This window comes from Pecten maximus, chromosome 2 (assembly GCF_902652985.1).
Source record: "Pecten maximus chromosome 2, xPecMax1.1, whole genome shotgun sequence".
Taxonomy (NCBI): domain Eukaryota; kingdom Metazoa; phylum Mollusca; class Bivalvia; order Pectinida; family Pectinidae; genus Pecten; species Pecten maximus.
Genome location: NC_047016.1, coordinates 34,283,906 through 34,304,588, shown reverse-complemented (window position 1 = coordinate 34,304,588; position 20,683 = coordinate 34,283,906). Strand labels below are relative to the sequence as shown.

General features: G+C 32.7%; 1 protein-coding gene across 1 annotated transcript in view; it reads left to right on the top strand.

The window, feature by feature from the left end:
• The first annotated feature begins 3,999 nt into the window (after window positions 1-3,999).
• LOC117321874 overlaps window positions 4,000-20,683 on the top strand; it is a 61,894-nt gene continuing 45,210 nt past the window's right edge. Inside the window, exon 1 of the mRNA XM_033876480.1 lies at window positions 4,000-4,033. The gene's annotated coding sequence lies outside the window, so the exon portion shown is untranslated. The remainder of the gene's footprint in view (window positions 4,034-20,683) is intronic.

The following is a 20,683-nucleotide window of genomic DNA, read 5'->3' as shown; positions in this document are numbered from 1 at the left end:
CGTGTAAACGGTAATTTTTCTCTATTAGTGTTTAATTGTATAACTCTTTAGGGCTCAATATAGTACTTTGGCTTCTGAAGAAGGAATAAATAATGACAGATTATCATAAAATTCACGAAGATATGTTTGAGGATTGTAAATATAACGAAAGCATAAATAGATAAAACGAATCAATATAAAATAAACAAATAAATGCATAAATAAAATCAAATATGAAAAGATAAAACGAAATACAAATTGAAAAGATTTAAAAATGTGAACAAACCAATTTTAAATTCATTGAAATTTTTTTTAACAATATTGGGAAAGAACTGAAATCGAATCCATCTGTTTAAGGATTGATCCTGTAATGTCCTTGCTAGCCGATGTAACATTCTCCCGGTCCAGTTACATTGTGTCTGCCTAGCCTGCTATATACGTAATCACTCTCTATATATAACATATATAAATACATAAGTACTATAAGGCATATCACTTCATCACGTAACAGCTGATTATGTATGTAAGACACTGTATCAAACATCAAACGTTCATGTTTGAAATGAACTCTAATATAAATATATATCAATAACCATTAATCTTTTCACGGCAACATTTCCAGGTTATTATGACGTTAAGTGTATTTGTATACACTAAGAAGTAAGATATTTAAGATAAAGTATTCTATTACCAAATTATCAATAAGCATGTTAAATAATTCTTCACAATTCTTCCAAATATACAAAAATGACAAGGAGAAGATTCGGCCGTGCAAAAACATTATGACCGGTTGTACACATATGTAAATAAGATATTTAAACATAGATTCAGATTCAGTATTATATATATTGAAAGCCGAATAATGAATATAAAACAACATGATACAGATGTTTTGTCCAAAGACTCGCCAGTTATGGAAGGAGCCAAAAGTGTGGGAATCCAGAAAAATGAGCCTAAACTTATGATACAATATGCAAGGAGAGGTAAATTAACCCAATAACTTTTTCAATTTGGTACAATATGGAAGCTGGATAATTTGAACAGAAGGAGAGTTTCGTGTGTATAGTCTGAAGAGAGGCCACTATTATTACGAGTTTCGACATGGCTTACAGGATAGCGGCGAAGGTTTGGACAAAAGTCGAGCAACATAGCTAGCAATTCAGCAATGTCAGAGGTTACATTGCGTATTCGTGTTGATATACTCGTCTTCAATGAAAGCAAATAATGCGAGAATATTATTTCCAAGATTTCCAAGGAGATCCACGAAGAGTGCTAGGACAATAGGACCAGGTGGTCCGGAGGGGTAAGCGTCTTCTACATCATCGAGGACAACTGTCATAGTGTTCTTGGTCAAATCCGGGTTTGGTCATATTTTCAAAATCAGAACTAAGGTGGTGAGACTTTTTTTATCAATAGTACAACTCTATCCGGGATATACCGATAAGATAAACTACTTAGTCAGGGGTTTATACTAAAGAACTACATGTACTAATCTACATTAAAAGATACAGTCAATAAAGCTTATTTCTAGCAATATATCAACCCCTCCGCACTCTATTGTAATGTTATGTCGAAAACCTAAGTGAATTAGCCCCTCTCAATATGGATTTATTATCAGTTATAATTCATACTGAATCATGACCATAAAACTGCATCATGCAGTGAATCATGACCATAAAACTGCATCATGCAGCTGTTTCATCCTTTAGGGAGTCGTCAATTATGCTAGAGGGAAAAGGTGTGGATTTCTAGAGGGGAAGATTGGGAAAATAGAAAGGATTATACATGTACAGTATTGGAGGTGCATTTAATCCAATACTTTAATATATTTTATGGATTTTGTGTAATTTTAGAAGAACGCTAAATAGATTTTATATTCTGAAGCCGAGACATGCCGGGTATCACTCTACTGATGACACTGTTTGAAAAACATCGAACCAACTTTGCCAAATCGATAGATTCTGTAAGAAGTGTCCAATATAATTATAGAAATGCAATACAAATATCTTATCTTCAAAGGAGATCCGATAATACCAATAACGTCAGACGATTTCAGGAGTAACACTAGATATCAAATACATGACTCCGTATTTGCTTTATTCTCTCAGTATCACGAACATTAACTTACTGGAGATTCAAAATAACGTATTCCTTTCGAAATTGGGGATCTCATGCAATCACTATTGCCACCAATTCGTTTCACGTTTGGCGTAAACTTCCAATAACTGGAAATTTCGTGAAATTCTTAGCCTTCATAGGTGTTTAGATGCCATTGACCTCAGCGACAGCCTACAACATCTCCAGTCAGTATATTGCACTCTTCATAGGAAAGTGCCCTCATCATTTCTCACATTTATTTTACAATCATTGCTTCGAAGCTTTTCGATTGCGTTAAGACTTTACTATACTTGAGATTAGATGATTTTTCATGAACGTCGATTTGATGTAAAATGTAACAAAAAACTGAAATAGAGAATGAAAGCAAAACTGAAGTGGATTAACATGCAGAGCTCGAAAAACTCATCAATTATTCGTCAAAGAGTAAAATTCAATTTAATTTCGTAATTTTGAAAACTAGGTTTGAAAGGAATATCGAGTACATGTGTATATTCTGAACGATACCACTACTCAAATGAATTAAAACATGATACACAGGCTACAGCTATCATCAAAAGCGAATGGTAAACAAAAGTCTGTATTTCTTGTCCTAGGCATTTTAAAATAACCACAACGTCCTCTTTCGAATATTTATCTCGACTTCCACATACAACATGGTCAGCAGGGACGGTTTCTCACTAGGTTATATGATTCGTGTTAAAAATGCTATATCTATAATGTTCCCTTTTCTGTTTCGATATTCAGTCAACTGATTGGTATGGTTTTTGAAACAGACTTAAACTAGTATTTTATATTACATTTATTAATTATGAACATTTGATGAGGTTCACATGTTTTTATCTGGACCTGAGATACCAATATATTAACCTCAACGAAATTAAGTTGATTTTAATTCATGGAATATTATTATTAGATAAGATTTCCTGAAATGCAGTCATGAAGAGGAAAGTTATGCGCTTTACCGAATGTCAGAACAAATAGCTGTTTATATGCAAAATGGGTAACATCTTTGCCTGGTTGTTAAAACTATATTTTAATGCATTGTAAGGCAATTTCAACAGTAGGAAATGGAATGTTCTACCGAAGAATATAAATACATTACACTAACATAAGCACCATATGGTATTCGAACAAAAGTTATCACATTTGAAAGTGTACGTAGATGATGTGTAAGATGCAATTTGAGTGACAATGGTATCATCTGTAACATAACGTTTTATGCTGGTTTTATTTCCTCTACCTTATGATGTAATAAAGGAATTACGTAAAGCAGAGAAACATTCCAATTAAACTTAACGAACAAGTTTACTTGGTCAAGAAGCTTATATGATCCAATATGAAAATAATCATGCTGATCTTTAGTAAATTGATTTCGGAAATGTCGAACCTACTTCTTCTAAGTTTAATATTTTTTATGTTCTTAAGGCACGTTCCGCTGATTATTATTTAAACATAGCATTATCTGGGAAAAGAAAGGATACACCATGTGTTATGTAAGTATGTAAGTGCAGTCCCGTAATCGCCATATTGTCATGCAGCAGAAGGGATTTCATCTCCCTTTTGTGTTCATGTTTATTTACTTTTTATTAGAGATATGCCGCCGTCCCCATTAAGTGAATGTTCGGACAAACTGTTATAGACATTGGTTCTATCTAAAGCACAGTGCAGGAATTCATGAAACATCCCATCTGTGATTCAAGTCTTGTTAAGAAGAATAGGAAAAGATTTTGTGTGACGCAGTGCCTTTGTGCGTCTCTTTTCGGCGCCAGCTGTTCTTTACTTATGCTTCAATAAATTGATTAAAATATGCCCGCAGATTTTTTTCTATGAAGAAAATTGTCAATTTGTCACTACTTGAGTAGGGGTTTATCAGTAAATACTGTCATACCAGAAAATACTGACCACGAAGAAAGTCCGAAGCCTGAAGATTATACAGGTAAGTATAGCATTCACGTTAATCTAGCATACACTTTGTAAAGAGGTAATTACTTAGTGTAATGAATGGGATTGTGTAGGTCGTTATAGCTATCTCATTTAATCTTCACTAATCTTCCTAGTGTTATACTGAACATTTCACAATCCTTGTAGTGGGTTAAAATCTATATAAATATATATCCTGTCATCAGTCGCATTATAAATTAGGTTGTTTCGACGTCAGAGTAGATAATTATTGTAATACGTTACGCTGTTATTGATAATGAAGTATATTGATTAATGTTAATATGTGGGGTTTGTGCTGCATATAGCAATTAACGTTGAATAAATAATCATGGTTACGTAAAATGGAAATTGTAATATTTCGCTAAGATATCAACGTAAAAGAATGTATATGATTATGGGAGCCGATGTTTAAAATACAAATTGTGAAATTACTGATGGGGGAAAAAAACTATGAATTTATGACTAACTATGAAACCAAATAGAGAAGACTTTTAGAATAGCTTATTATTCATTTGAGGAGCGTACTTTGATTACAGAAGCAGATTAATAAATCGTATTTACTGTCTAGTTGTTAAATTACGTGGGGCTAATATTTCGCCGTGGTCTCGGTAGGAAGTAGTTCGTGGGTTTTATATTTCGCGCTACACTAATTTGCATTAATTAGGTATACACGTTAAGACGCTTGTTTGTAAATTTACATATTATCCTCGAGTATATTACCATCTATACAGTATTCAAACAATGGAATTGGCGCTTTGTCAACAATTATATATACATATGTACTGAAAAAACATATATATATTCATGATTTTAAGATATATCTTTTTAATAGGATTTAAAAATAAATAAAATAATGTTAGTTTAATGAAAACACATACTATAAGTCAAACTAACACAGCATTTATATATTTGTTATATTACATCTGAACTGCTTTTTTTTTGCGAAACGATGTACATATGATTCAAAGGTACACATTGTACATTTAAAAAGACAAATGTTGATTAAGGTATATATTCAATGAAGCCGAGCTACATGTGAAATTAAAAGACCATGATCAGATTTATCAAGTTAAAATTGCCCCTTCACGTTCTTGTTAAATGGCAGATTCCGATATCAGGAAAAGAAAATAAAATATTCCGAATAGCTGTTTAACCAAGTTAATATTGTTGCTGAAACAAACACTATTATCTATAAGCATCACAATGCGGTATATGATAGATACATGTTTAATAATTATATCTCGACCCCTGATATATCGAGGATCCTGTTTACACGAAAAAGGCAGTTCCGACAGTAGAAACTACGAATAGCTTTCTTACCTAGCTAATATTGGTGTTAAACTAACCATATTATCTCTGAGCGTCGCATATTGATATATAACGGATATTTTTCCCCATGAACCGTGTGAGTTCGAGATGCCCTAATGTATAACATTTTATGATTTTGAAATAATGTAGGAATCATTAAAACTTAGAATGTTTCATGAAATAGTTACGAGATCCATTATTAGATTGGATATCAACATTACCTCCGTGATGACGAGATATACATCCGCATGACAGATGCAGCTTTTCATGCAAAATCAATGCATACAATATATCTTACCTCAGGAATGCTGCACTACTTCTCCCATCCTTATATATCCCCAGGCTGAACACCCTCTACTTCATATCAATCACTGTCGCTCTAATGTCTTGAAATAGAAAAATGTGCCCAGCAGGTACGTTAAAAACGGGATTGAACGATTGAACATTTGCATATACATGTATTGTCATTCATACCTGCAATGCAACGTGTGTTTTAATAGTTTTTGTAACTAAAGAAGACAAATAGGAGAAGTGTTTACAGACATATATATTTTAAGATCATTTATCAAATGTAAAGAGGAAAACAATACAAAGATGTCATGACATTTAAATGGCTAAGACACATATTATGGTATTTTTTCTTAAATTTTTTATTGCAGCCCTAAACATATGAATACCTTTAGTTTAATTTCCCCTCCGATTGCTCAATGGGACATAAATATGCACAGTATTATCAATATACATGTACGGGACAAAAACAGCTACAATCGCCACAGGTAGGTAGCAACAGAAACTTATATACAATGTATATATTATGATTTTTTTTTTTATGAATTTTCATTTCCTTTTAGAGTTCTCTAACGAGTCTAAGAATATTGTGTTAAATATCTTGAGTTGTATAATCTCATTATAAATGGTAATGACTTTAAGTATAATGATCATATGACATTACGGAATGTCCGTTTCCATATCTTCTTTAAATCATCTTAGATTTACATACATAATAATAAAATAAATCTCATGCTATAAATGATACAATGTCTCTGCTGAACATTTCGTTTAGACACTAGAGAAACACGATCTTCTAATTAACAAAACACATCTACACACATGTATATAGATGCCCATGTATAAGTCCATGTAATAAACGGTCTATCGTACAATTCATTAATACAATAGTATGTAATCTGTGTGTAGTTTTGTAAACTATGAGACAAATAAAAAGGACATGAAACTGGCTTAAGTTACAAAAGCTGCAAAAACCACCCGGCATATAATTCCCTTTAAATATATTATTAAAATGTAGCATCATAAATGATTATATAAAATGCTTTATTAGCGTGCAATTTTAACTGAAATTTAAGATGTTTCACAAGCAAGATGATGTGGACCATTACCATCAATTATACACATTAACACATATGGTCTTCTAAGCAAAATTCAGTTTTTATTTGAGTATAAGAGTAGGACCAAATTCTGAACTTATCTAGCAGACTTAAATGTTTCTAAAGATGAAAATAGCGCTGATTAATACTTAATCATACTGTTGCATAAGATGATAATTAACATAGACATTAACTAAAACGGGAACGTTACATACTGTAAAGTTACATATCACTTTCATGCTTTTCTTGCTGAAAGTATTGCTGATATATAACAGTTGATATGTATTGTACCTGTAGCAACAGATGTGCCAATTCGTCATTGCTCTTATCGGGGAAAATCTGATAATGCGCAATAACTTTTGACATCAACGATATCACAGTATAATTTGGTTTTATTTATTTTAGAATATAAAATTATATTCAGGTCTGATAAAAAAACTGGTAAAAGCGATAATTTGCATTGGAATAATACGCAGAAAAGTCTAATACGATTGCACATATTGTAAAATGGCGATAACTAGTGAAATAAAACACAAAAACAAAACAAATACGATTAAAATTTGCTTAAAATATGAAATTTTCTATTTACCTGAATTCTGTTGCTGGATTTGGACTCTTACTTTTTTTTTTCTATCTGATTAGTAATTAATGGCGAGAATTGCGTTTTATGTCAGCTATGATGAAACTATCTTGATAATAATGAAGTTTAACAATATAATGAAGTGAGGATAAAACCGATAATAAACGGCGAAGGGTCGCATATTTCAGAGAACTCTAATCAATTCATGTAGACATCGTTTGCTAGCGTGAATTGGGTGATCAATGGTTTTAATTAAATACACTAAAAATCCTAATATCCACATAAACTCACATGCGTATCTTTATTTCACACCGCAATACTTTGTTTTTATCTTATGTATGTATCAGGAACAAGCTGTTGGTATTAGAGCATTACACTAGAGGCATGTACGTTAATAGTCACGTAATCTCTTATCATGGCGAAATTATCAATAACGTACTATTTTGTTTTGTATGATTTCATCAGTAACAGGCCGCTCTCTTAAAACTGTTTTAATGTTAAACAACGGTAAATATCTGAATATTCACACGTTCTCCCTTATTTTACTAGGCGCTTGCTTTAGCTTCTCTTCTTTTCATAGAACAAAGAATGTAAAAATGTTTGTAATGTGGATTTTATAATGAATGTACAATGTATATGTATTTACTCATCATTTGTTATTACTGCTTGCATGCTAAATGTCATTGAATATTGTCAAAATTCTCTGTTCTTCTTATTTGATTTTTGGATCCTGGTGTTGAAGCAATTGAGACCGTTTACCGCCTAACTTGAGGCTTACGTAAGAAAATACCGCCGCAACAACATTGGCGACCGTAAAATGTCGTCTTCAGTCACCAGATATTTCCGTCAAAGACAACATGTGTGCGATGTATTTTTTTGCTCTGACCAGATGTTAATGTCACGAAAACCGTTCCATTTACCGATTGTGGACTCAAGTGACCGGATATGCACGTTAAACAGATTGCGTGACGTCATGATTCGATACCTGATAGTTGCACCATAGAGACCATGTGTTGAACCTCCATATCAGATACCTGGTATCTGGCAACGCTGTTTCTTAGAAATCCCTAGTAACATCCTTTCAGTTGACCGAGTTTAGAGCCAAAGATTTTGTTATATTTTTAATTCTTCTTTTTCTCTGCCTTGAGTTTAGAACCAAAGATTTTATTATATTTTTCATCCTTCTTTCTCTCTGCTCTGAGTTTAGAACCAAAAATTTTGTTATATTTTTCATCCTTCTTTCTCTTTTCCTTGATTTTCTAAAATGCCTTTATGGGAATTTATATAAAAGTACACTTAAAACGATATTAAGATATTTTGGAGCACATTGTCTTATCGCTCTTATAATTTCTAATGGTATCTGCATTTCTATTCTTTTGTTTATATTTAGCAATGTTTTATCGCTTTAGAGTTTATATGGACACTATATTAAAATGTATTGTTAGGGAATGCAATAGTAAATAATAACAGTATTAGTATAGTAATAACACGTATTGCTGCAGCTTAAAAAACTAACTGGATAGCAATTGCAACACATGTCATTTTTCGTTAAGAATAGCTCTGTCGGATATATCATGTACTTTTATTAATTGCACCTACTGGTCAATACATTTTTTGGATAAATTATGATCTACGACTGAAGATATATATAGTACTGCATGATATTAATTATTTCACAGCGATTCTCGGGCTGATCAGCTTAACGAGTAATAATAAACACAAAATATCTTTTTTAAGGAGTATGGTAAAATGCCTGTCTACCATTCCTTTTTCTTAAAGACATAAACAGTACACGTGCGTTGTGATTTGAATTGCAATGTTGGAATATTATTCAAGAAGAACATTTCACATTAACATGTCATAATGCTGACCATGCTTTTGATAATCATGGTTTGCTGTACATGATATGCACCACAGATGCATTTTAATCGACGGAAAGAAGTCATGCTGATGGCAATTGTCTTTTTGGTCGATATTATGCATGTGTTTTCTGCTCCTTTTCTATAGTCTCCATGAAATAGATCCGAAAATTGGTTATTTTTTTGTGGTTGGACTTTTTTTTGCTAGATCAATTGCGATTACGACATTCTGAATTTTTAGGAGGGATCATTAAATTAATTATAAGAGTATCATGCTCAGCATACATGCATATGTTTAACAGAATATGCACGTGCCTATCACGTTCTTTTGAAATCCGATATTAAAAAAGTATACAAAATATATAGATTGGAAATGTTATTACCCAATCCAGATTTTCACATCCATTTCGATCAATTTTGAGTTTCCTCTGTCAATTCCTATATCTAACAACACTTAAAGTCCTTAACATCACTGACGAGTCCTATAAGGACGAAACAGTTACACAATGTAGTGTGATTGCTTTGTCTAACTTTACTGTATCCTACTCTCAGTTTGTACTAAAATAATTAAGATCTTGTATGTGTACGTCTTTCATACATTAATCCTTCAACATAACTGTTAGATTCATTCCAATCTGCTACGCGATGTATTGCGATATTCTTCATGCATCTCCTTAAGAAGCGTACGACCTTCATGTTATCTATATCAGGATTATACCATCGTGATGTGTAGTAAAGTATACACTGACAAATATATCGTAAAAGGATATTTGTTTGGTGTCTTTTTTACAATCATTTTATATTTTTGGGTCAAAATCTCTGCTGATAGTGTCTCAGTCTCTGATATGTATCGTTATCCTGTGTGTTAACTCTTAATCCTTACCAAATATGGTACCGGCTCTTGACCACTAGCACCACTTACGCATCCTAAAAGGACGAACCAGCCGTATGATGTTACATATCTGTTACAAAATTCATAATTTATTCATGTTACTCAATGTATATTCTTGTTGTGAATGACTGAACAAGTATATATTCAATTTTAGAAAGGTGAATGACTAGCTATAGTCAATCAGTTTACATCAGTAAACCTATCATTTCAGTGTTATTTTGGTGCTTTTCGTTATCCCGAACAACAAATACACTTTGATACATGTAACTGACATGTCATCGCCATCTTTAATCCATTAACAGCACGACACGCAGGAACAAAAGCGAGGATATACGTGACCATTGTTTCATAAAAAGTAATTCCAAAAAACTCTTAGCGTTATCTTTTGATGGAAATACAGTAAATTGTTTAATGAAATATTGTGGAACTAAAGGTAAGAAGATTGTTAGATTACATCTGAATGTTGAATACGTTTTTTTTTTTTTATTAGTGACAGATAAACAGTACTGGTAATAATAAGTTTAATAAAGATGCAGATATATGGAAATTATGATATTTTTTTAGTTGACATCATGATGTCATATCAATTTTGCAAAGTTTGATGTTTGCTAAATAATCGGTGAAATAACTTATAGTTCCATCACATGTGTGACTTCGAGTACACAACTTAGATTTACATGGCGTGTTGACGACGAAACAGGATGTCGACCATTTGGACCCAGAATGTTTTCCAACCAAATCTGTCTTTTGTTAATAATTTACTTGTGTTTTAACGATTTTGAAATGCGGTTTCATTTACATATACGCATTGTATTGTTTTTAAAACTTGCTTATAACGATTTGTTAAGAGGACATTAATGTGCTTTGTAAGATATTATATAACATTCCAAGACATTAATGAAAAGGAATAAGATACCCAACCGGTAATTGGCGATTGTGATACGATATGCAAATTGCATGACATGTGTCATCCAAATGCACTTTGTTTGAAACGTCTAATACATTTGGTATGCAGCACACATAAACCATTATATTCACAATATGCAAATAGAGTATCATGAGAAAAATTATACTATGATACATGTTTTGTCACTCAAGATGCGAAATTCATTTATATATATATATATATATATATATGAATGTAATAGATGCTAGATATACATTTGTAACATGTGTCATCCCAAATTACTTTGTGAGAAACGTGTAAAACACACAATGTACGGTATGCAACATACAGTATCTACAACGTTATATTCATAACATGAAATAATGGTTATCATGCGCAAAAATTACCCTCTCAATTTTTCAATGAAGAAAACATTCTATAAGTAAATTTTAAATACACTATACTTCTTGTATTCGTTAAGGGATTTATTATGTTAGTGCGTTTGTATCATTATTTTATTCTTAAGTATTTCAAAAGCCGTTTAATGTGTTGCGTGCGTTGCCTTTTCCATCTTAATTCACTTTCCAAATCACTTCTCTGTCATCAACATTAAGTTAGTAAATGTCAGATCAAACACATTGACTCTGTTGTTCAATCTTGCTGTAATACGTTATTAGAATCTCGAATATAATGACTTATGCAAACAAAAGAAATATCATATTACTATTATAGGATATAAAGATAGTCTATGAAAAAGAAGATGCTGATAAAATATCGCGACATCTGTACAAATGTCTCAAATTCGATATCAAGGATAAAATTTCACTGGTATAGTAACATGTACACATATAAAATGTACATTGTAATGCAATACTCCTAAGTAACTATCAGATTATTTTAACTACTTCAAAATGTATGTAAATTTATCTATTGACATATTTTAATGATTGCGGTTCTTGGTTGTTTAAACTTAACTATGCGTGGGTTGAAATGTACGTCAGCACGATATGTTGATCGATATATTCACTAGGTATGAAATAAATTAAAATGTCACTGATTTTAACACACTGTGAGCAACCTTTGCCTTTCATGGTCATCCGTCATTAATAAATAGCCACATCATTTGAAAGATTAAAGATAAAAATACAAATGTACATAGATTTAAACTTTATCTAGCCATCTCTTGGCCAGGTTAAATTTCATATTAAGATAATGAAATATAGGTCAGATGACTTTTGCTTGATATAGCCGTTAGACGTTGTCAAAATTAGCAAAATCAAAATCAATTGAAATTTTAACCTTTTGTAATTTTGCGTAATACTGATAAATAAAGAAGCGATTTCTGCATGGACTCTTTCTGAATTTTGCGAATTATTTCGGACATTAAAAGGTTCGGGGGCCACCAGGTGATGTCCTCGCTATGTAAGACCCCCTCGCACGCTTAAATAACTTATTTCGATAGGCATAATTATCGTCATCCCTGTGAAATATTCGTCTTTCTTCTTTTCTCGTGATTATTATGCTCAACACAATAGAGATATTATGAATAGCAAGCACTACACTTTTTTTTGCCCCGTGGTTGAATCAATAATTCTCATTATGAAGACATGAGACGTGGCAAACTTTCCACAACGAAACTGTATTGATGATATATTGATAAAAATGCCACATGCGCATGCTGTGTTAAGGTTACGCGTACACGTGCACGTAATTGTTGTCGTATATCATATACTGTTGAATACTTTTATCTAGATTTATTTCATGATTTTAGCCTTGACACGACATCAATCGCGTTTTTGTAGGTACACATTAAGTTAGTAAATGTCAGATGAAACACATTGACTCTGTTGTTCAATCTTGCTGTAATACGTTATTAGAATCTCGAATATAATGACTTATGCAAACAAAAGAAATATCATATTCCTATTACAGGATATAAAGATAGTCTATGAAAAAGAAAATGCTGATAAAATATCGCGACATCTGTATGATAGATGTAGATACTTTTCATCAATATCATCACATATACTCTCATTGTATTGATGATATATTGATAAAAATGCCATGTGCGCATGCTGTGTTAAGGTTACGCGTACACGTGCACGTAATTGTTGTCGTATATCATATACTGTTGAATACTTTGATCTAGATTTATTTCATGATTTTAGCCTTGACACGACATCAATCGCGTTTTTGTAGATACACAAACAGATCAATACAGTATATATCCTTATAGAAAGGTATGAATGGGTATAATTTAGTCATTGAATAGTTGTTGATAGATATGAACCAATGCAATTTATTCCTTTCGCGTTTGTGATAAAAACATGTTGGTCATTATCATGACAAAAGAGTTTGACACAAATGGCAAAATTAAAACAGTTAATTTAGTTTTATGCCACAAGCGTATTTAAGGGTTTATGCTTCATTATGAGTTTGTGATAAAGATTAATTAATAGATTCGTTAGAGATAAATTATACTATCAACTAGTAATATATATATATATATATAAATGAACTACATGCCAATCCTTAACTACATATGTAAATACTAAATCAAGAACGCCTTTTAATTAAGTTCAATTAAATTTTGATAATAAATATTAAAGCATAGTTTTGATGAAAAATGAGCTAATAATGTTATATAATCAGATTATTTAGCGTATGTATTTGATTAAAGATTAATCAAAAGTATGTTTTTTTCAATATTAATAGCTTGACAGATATTAATCTGATTTCTGCCATAAAACGAAAAAAAAAAAAAAAAAAAAAATTATAGAACCAAGCGAATATTTGACACTTAATAAACCCGTGGCGGTGTTTTTTGTAGGGAGGGTGAATGTGAAAAAGGTAGTTGATGTGTATGGATATGTCAATTGCTCAAAGCATGTTGTAATTAGACGAAAATGATAATGGACGGATGGGACAAGTAAATCAATAGTAGAATGCATGATGATTACTCCATCAATGCAAAATACTTACACATCCGGAGTTTAATATTTTTTCATCAAATGGATAACGTTTTGTTAAGGTAATTGTAGGTCGACAACGTGTGGGTATGGTAATTGTAGGTCGATAACGTGTGGGTATGGTAACTGTAGGTCGATAACGTGTGGGTATGGTAACTGTAGGTCGATAACGTGTGGGTATGGTAACTGTAGGTCGATAACGTGTGGGTATGGTAATTGTAGGTCGATAACGTGTGGGTATGGTAATTGTAGGTCGATAACGTGTGGGTATGGTAACTGTGATCGATAACGTGTGGGTATGGTAACTGTAGGTTGATAACGTGTGGGTATGGTAACTGTAGGTTGATAACGTGTGGGTATGGTAACTGTAGGTCGATAACGTGTGGGTATGGTAACTGTGGTCGATAACGTGTGGGTATGGTAATTATAGGTTGATAACGTGTGGGTATGGTAACTGTAGGTTGATAACGTGTGGGTATGGTAACTGTAGGTTGATAACGTGTGGGTATGGTAACTGTGGTCGATAACGTGTGGGTATGGTAACTGTAGGTCGATAACGTGTGGGTATGGTAACTGTAGGTCGATAACGTGCGGGTATGGTAACTGTAGGTCGATAACGTGCGGGTATGGTAACTGTAGGTTGATAACGTGTGGGTATGGTAACTGTGGTCGATAACGTGCGGGTATGGTAATTGTAGGTCGATAACGTGTGGGTATGGTAACTGTGGTCGATAACGTGTGGGTATGGTAACTGTAGGTTGATAACGTGTGGGTATGGTAACTGTAGATCGATAACGTGTGGGTATGGTAACTGTAGGTCGATAACGTGTTGGTATGGTAACTGTAGGTTGATAACGTGTGGGTATGGTAACTGTAGGTCGATAACGTGTGGGTATGGTAAATGCAGGTTGATAACGTGTGGGTATGGTAACTGTAGGTCGATAACGTGTGGGTATGGTAACTGTGGTCGATAACGTGTGGGTATGGTAACTGTAGGTTGATAACGTGTGGGTATGGTAACTGTAGGTCGATAACGTGTGGGTATGATAACGGTAGCTCGATAACGTGTGGGTATGGTAACTGTAGGTCGATAACGTGTGGGTATGGTAATTGTAGGTCGATAACGTGTGGGTATGGTAACTGTAGGTCGATAACGTGTGGGTATGGTAATTGTAGGACCATAACGTGTGGGTATGGTAATTGTAGGTTGATAACGTGTGGGTATGGTAACTGTGGTCGATAACGTGTGGGTATGGTAACTGTAGGTCGATAACGTGTGGGTATGGTAACTGTAGGTTGATAACGTGTGGGTATGGTAACTGTAGGTTGATAACGTGTGGGTATGGTAATTGTAGGTTGATAAAGTGTGGGTATGGTAACTGTAGGTCGATAAAGTGTGGGTATGGTAACTGTAGGTCGATAACGTGTGGGTATGGTAACTGTAGGTTGAAAACGTGTGGTATGGTAATTGTAGGTCGATAAGTTAATGTTTTAAGTTCACGACCTGTTTTTTCAAGTGTGTTATTCTTGGCTTGATTATCTTTTTAAACTTTTACATATTTTTTCGGAGAGTGATTCATTTATGTGAATATACTATATGGTTGCATGGTAAATTAAAAAAAATAATATGATTCACGATTCATTTTTACTCTAGAATAGCGATGTGAATATTAACATCTTGCTTTTATATTGGACTATGAAAGTCGATTGATCTTGGTTATTTGTTCATTAAAACATAAATGACTCTTCAACCGAAACAACACGAACCTGTCAAACGAAAGAATACATCGAAACATGTGTAATTGATAATACGTCTAACGTGTGCAGATAAGAATACGTAATGTCTTATGTTTCATTTATATTCTATTCCCCCGTGAACTTTGTTAACACATTATATAGATCTTCATACACATCCGTTTACTTGACGTACATTTCCTACCCGAGATCGATGAGTATGATTGTTGGTTTTAATTGGAGAGCAGATGTGACATCTCCACCCTCTGGGCCAAATGCCGCGATATATCATGTGATTGAAACAGGCAGGTATATCTCCACAACAGGCAGTTTACGAAAAATTATGTTTCTTATTGACACGATGTTGTGATGCATTCAGCTGATGTTTGTAGCCATTACAGTTGAATTGTGAATGCACCGCCTGTGTCATCCTGCAAATTGGTATCATGCCATCATTGATATTCATACACAGAGGGGGTAGTCTATCAAGGAAAAAAAGAAAATATAACGACTTGCAAACAACAAAATAATGTTAACGAAAAGAAAAGATAACAGCGAAGCCTCTGGAAAATTACATGGTGGTCCGGAGGGTTAAGCGTCTCTGCTTTACCGTCGACACATGTCATGTAAATCTAAGTTAAATAGAAGAAATTTCTTGGTTTGTTTTTAAAGCAATGAACATATTCCCCACTGTTATAATCGCAATGCTTTAAAAACGAAGAAAACAATAGAATTTTCCCATTACCATGCCAAGAACCTTCTAAGAAGCTTTATCATTATTCGTATTTAGGTAGATTATTTCAAAGTATAATACGTAAGAGTTTCTTAGGTATGTTTTCAACTAATATGAATAGTAATACAATATCATATAAGTGCATGGTACGTTTCGGGGCAAAGTAAAGTTAGACAGTTATTCATTATTCTTAATCACGAGAATAACTGTCCAACTTTGTTTAAAATCGCACACGGTTACAACAACGTAAAATTTAAAGCGACCGAGGTAAGTGGCTTGGTAAATGTCTGACACGGTTCGATACATGTAGATAAATAACCATAAAATATATTATGCTTATCCTTGATTAAATCAGACAATAGAATAATAATGATTTCCCTTAAAAATGTTTTTATTGACTTAAGATAACGGCTCATACACAGCGATGTGTTTTCTTAACGACATCACTGTAAAGTGAGGAAGGCAACGCGATACCATAAACATACAGACTGACACTCCTAACGCCCATTAAAGTATGGGTAAAGAAGTAGGACGCCTGTCATTGTATATGGCATTTCTAGGAAAGGGGTCTACCAGCTGTTGTTGGACAAACGTATTTACGTTTTACAGGGAACAAATTGTGGTGAGGGGTTAATTTTTCTACTGATAATCCATACAAAATATAATTGTTATCAGCTGAACCGAATCTATTCGACACAATAGTTTATCTACTGGAGAGTATAATGAAACATGCTGGATGTTCCGTTGCTTCTTTACGATTGAACGTTTAAAGAACGCCAGAGAAATCAACAATTATCTATCTTCATAATTCAAAAGAAAAATATACGATATCAATCTCTGTCTTGGTGTGTTTTTGTAATAACGATTCTATGTAGGTAGGCAATTCAATATGCACAAGTAGAGCGTATTAACAAAGATTTATTGATCTCTACCATCACATCAATGTGGACGACGTATACAGATGAGTCAATGGATATAAAAAAACTACCTATATCATGTTATCTACACCGTGTTATCGTGAGAGGAATCAGAAAACCGTATATAAACTAAATTTTTTAAATAGTTTGTTTTGTGATACAAAAGCTGAACGTTATTTCAGATAAAATAAAGTCTTTAATTAATTTTTTCACGCTGAAATAAACCTTAAGATTAGGAGATGAGCTACTGTCCATCTCTGGTCATTTTGACAGAAAAATGTTTTCAACTGATCGTACAGTCCGCGATTAAAGCAGGACAATTTTCATTTGATATATTTTTCAAAATTGTCGAATAAAAGCCAAAATAAAACAGATATTTATCTGTCTTTATAGATTTAAAATTTAATCTAAAACTGATTTACTGTGCATAAGTGCCATCGAAATGTATAAAAATGTATACTTTTAACATTGGTCATAATACGCTCATGAAATTTTGTGTTCTTAAAAGAATTGCTCCCATAGAAAGTTGTGTTTTCTTTTTCTTCTTTGTTTTTAATGAGCCAATACATCTCAGTATGTTTTACCTTGGTGTACGTTGGTTTTCCGACTACTATCTCGAACAATCTTAAAGGTAACGTAAGTATTATTACTGTATAGAAATGCGTTATCTAATAAATCATAGCTTACAATCGATATAATTCTTATGGTGGCAGAGAAAACAATCACACCGATATAAACTTTATTGGTTTCATCAGTTTCGGGGAATTGCAACTTCATAGAAGTATTTTCAAGTCGTTATAAAGTATCTTACGAAGCTTTCTATAATCAGCATGGAGGAGGAGGAGAAGGAGGTCCATTGGGCGTGTTAATTAGGTAAAGTTATTTTCGTGTAAACATTTAATAATAAAGGCAGTTAAAAGGAAGAACAATTAGGTAATAGCGATAAAATAAATTTTTGTCATTTTTATCAATCCTTAAACTACTCAATTGACATGATTATTATATATATTGGATAGGAAACATACTGACACGTGTTTAAGTCCTCATGTTATGATTACAGATCCTGTTTAATGAGTACATACTAGCACACTTATTAGAAAATTCAATATTTAAATACAAATAAAGTAACACATGCAATGTGTAATAACACTGATTCTCTTAACAAACCGTCGGTATATGTCTTTCACAAGCTCGGTATCGAATACTATATCTGATATGTAAACCGCTACTATAGACTTGTTTTATACGGTCCATAGCAGATATTTTGGTGTTTTCATAATGTGAAATTGCAGCATTTTCCGTGATTTTATGCAGTTTTGTAATGACATTCTTATAATCGTTTGAAAATATCTCATTTAAATGAGACATAATCTGTAACAAATTTCACCTTTATCAGGATACATCATTTGTCATTTTCTTCATTGTTTTGTCTGACAAAACGATTTAAAATTGTACTAGTATATTTGACATACAAATTTCGTATTGGGCAGAATCATTGATATGCTTATGAGACCATATCTGTGTCTTATGAATCGTGCAATGGGAACAGCAAGGCAGCATTATAAGGTTTTTTCGGGGTTAAAAATTTCGGGTCTTTATCGAACATTTGAAGGCAAATATATTTTCTTATGGAACTTTTTTTTTGTTCTTTTCTTATACCCTCGAAAAACGAACCCGGAAAATAACAACATTACAGTACAAATATATATTTTTTCTCACTAAACAACCGACAGAGATTCGCACTCATCTATGTAATCCCTTGTCATTGGATAATGGCAACATATGGTAGTACTGCTGTTACCTCAATCTGTATACTCATGTTACACACGGTTGTATACCTATGTTCATTTCAACCCGATAACATGTGTGATTTATTTAACAATTATTCATCCGATAAATGGATATTTTGTTAACATTAAGGTGGATATATAACACGACATCCTAGTTATTGCGCCTCGTTTTGGAGGTATAAATGTGACGTCACTCACTTATATCAATTAGCTGAATAACTGTTTAAATATATGTATAAAGAATATTGAGAATAATAAGTAGTTTTCATCTGTTAAATAATCAAATTAACTAACTAATGAAAAGCAGTAACACAAAGAAAGATGTCACGTGACTGTTGAATAATATATAGAGGATATCTAACAATGTCTGCAGTAATAGCAAATCTTATGTCACTCGTTTAGCTAATATTTTGATATTTTTCACGAGTGCGTGAAAAATATCGAAATATTATTCACACGAGTGAACTATGAATGGTATAACTGAAAATACTGTTTTTATCACATTTTATAGCAAAATATACCGATGCAGCTAAATCTTTACCAGAATTCGTTGCGACCCCCTGCCAACGGCTCACAAATGTACGCCAAATTGACGTTGTATATTCTATCATGCATTATTATGTCATATAACATGACGGAGAGCTATATGCAAATCTTAATTTCCCTCATAATCGTTAGTAAGCAGTGTTCTGATTGGTCAAATCAGAAAATGTGATATTTGCAATAATGTAAAATATCACTTTTATAGAATGAATGATTTTAAAATGGTCTAAATATTCTCGGTAGATATATCCATATCAGCGTAGGAATTTTATTGTTGTTACTGAATTCGTGTTTCTGTAAAATGATTTTCTTTACAAATCAAATAAGAAATGTTTATTTATCATGAACAACGCAAAATTTAATATTTGAATGTTTTTTGTCTTGTACTTAATTACATGATAAAACCACATTCCTATGATTTCGAATATTCAATAAGGAAATAATGCAGCAGACTATTACCTTTCAAAGTATAAAACATTGTTCAAAATATCCTAAATGGTTACTTTGCAAACTGATATGTCACAAATAACCACGAGGTTAACAATAAGTATATCTTAATTTCTATTTTATATAATTAATGTACCAATCTTCTGATTACAACATGCTGTCTATACCTTACTGCTAGCGTGTTTGCGATATTCCAAATCGAAACAAATATCTATGTTTGTCTCATTTCTGTGTTAATTTTGTGTTAATCATATTTTAGATTGATTTTTGAAAAAATTGCAAAAGCAGTTCTATTTGATATCTGGCCCTTCTATTATTCCAAAACTAATAAACAAACACTTTATTTATGCTTTGCTATCTTCTTATATTTCATTTAGACATATCATTTCGATTAAAAGAATATTTATTATTTAGATAATATTTACAGTATCATACATAGAATGAATGAATATAAGAAACCTAGTTGTTGGACAACACGGCTAAATCGATAATAAACAATGTCACGTATATAGTTTTGTCTATATCACCTTTGTGTGACGTGACGTCATAATAAAAGAGATTAACGTCACAACTATTCAGGTCAATGGCGGCTAGTACTACCT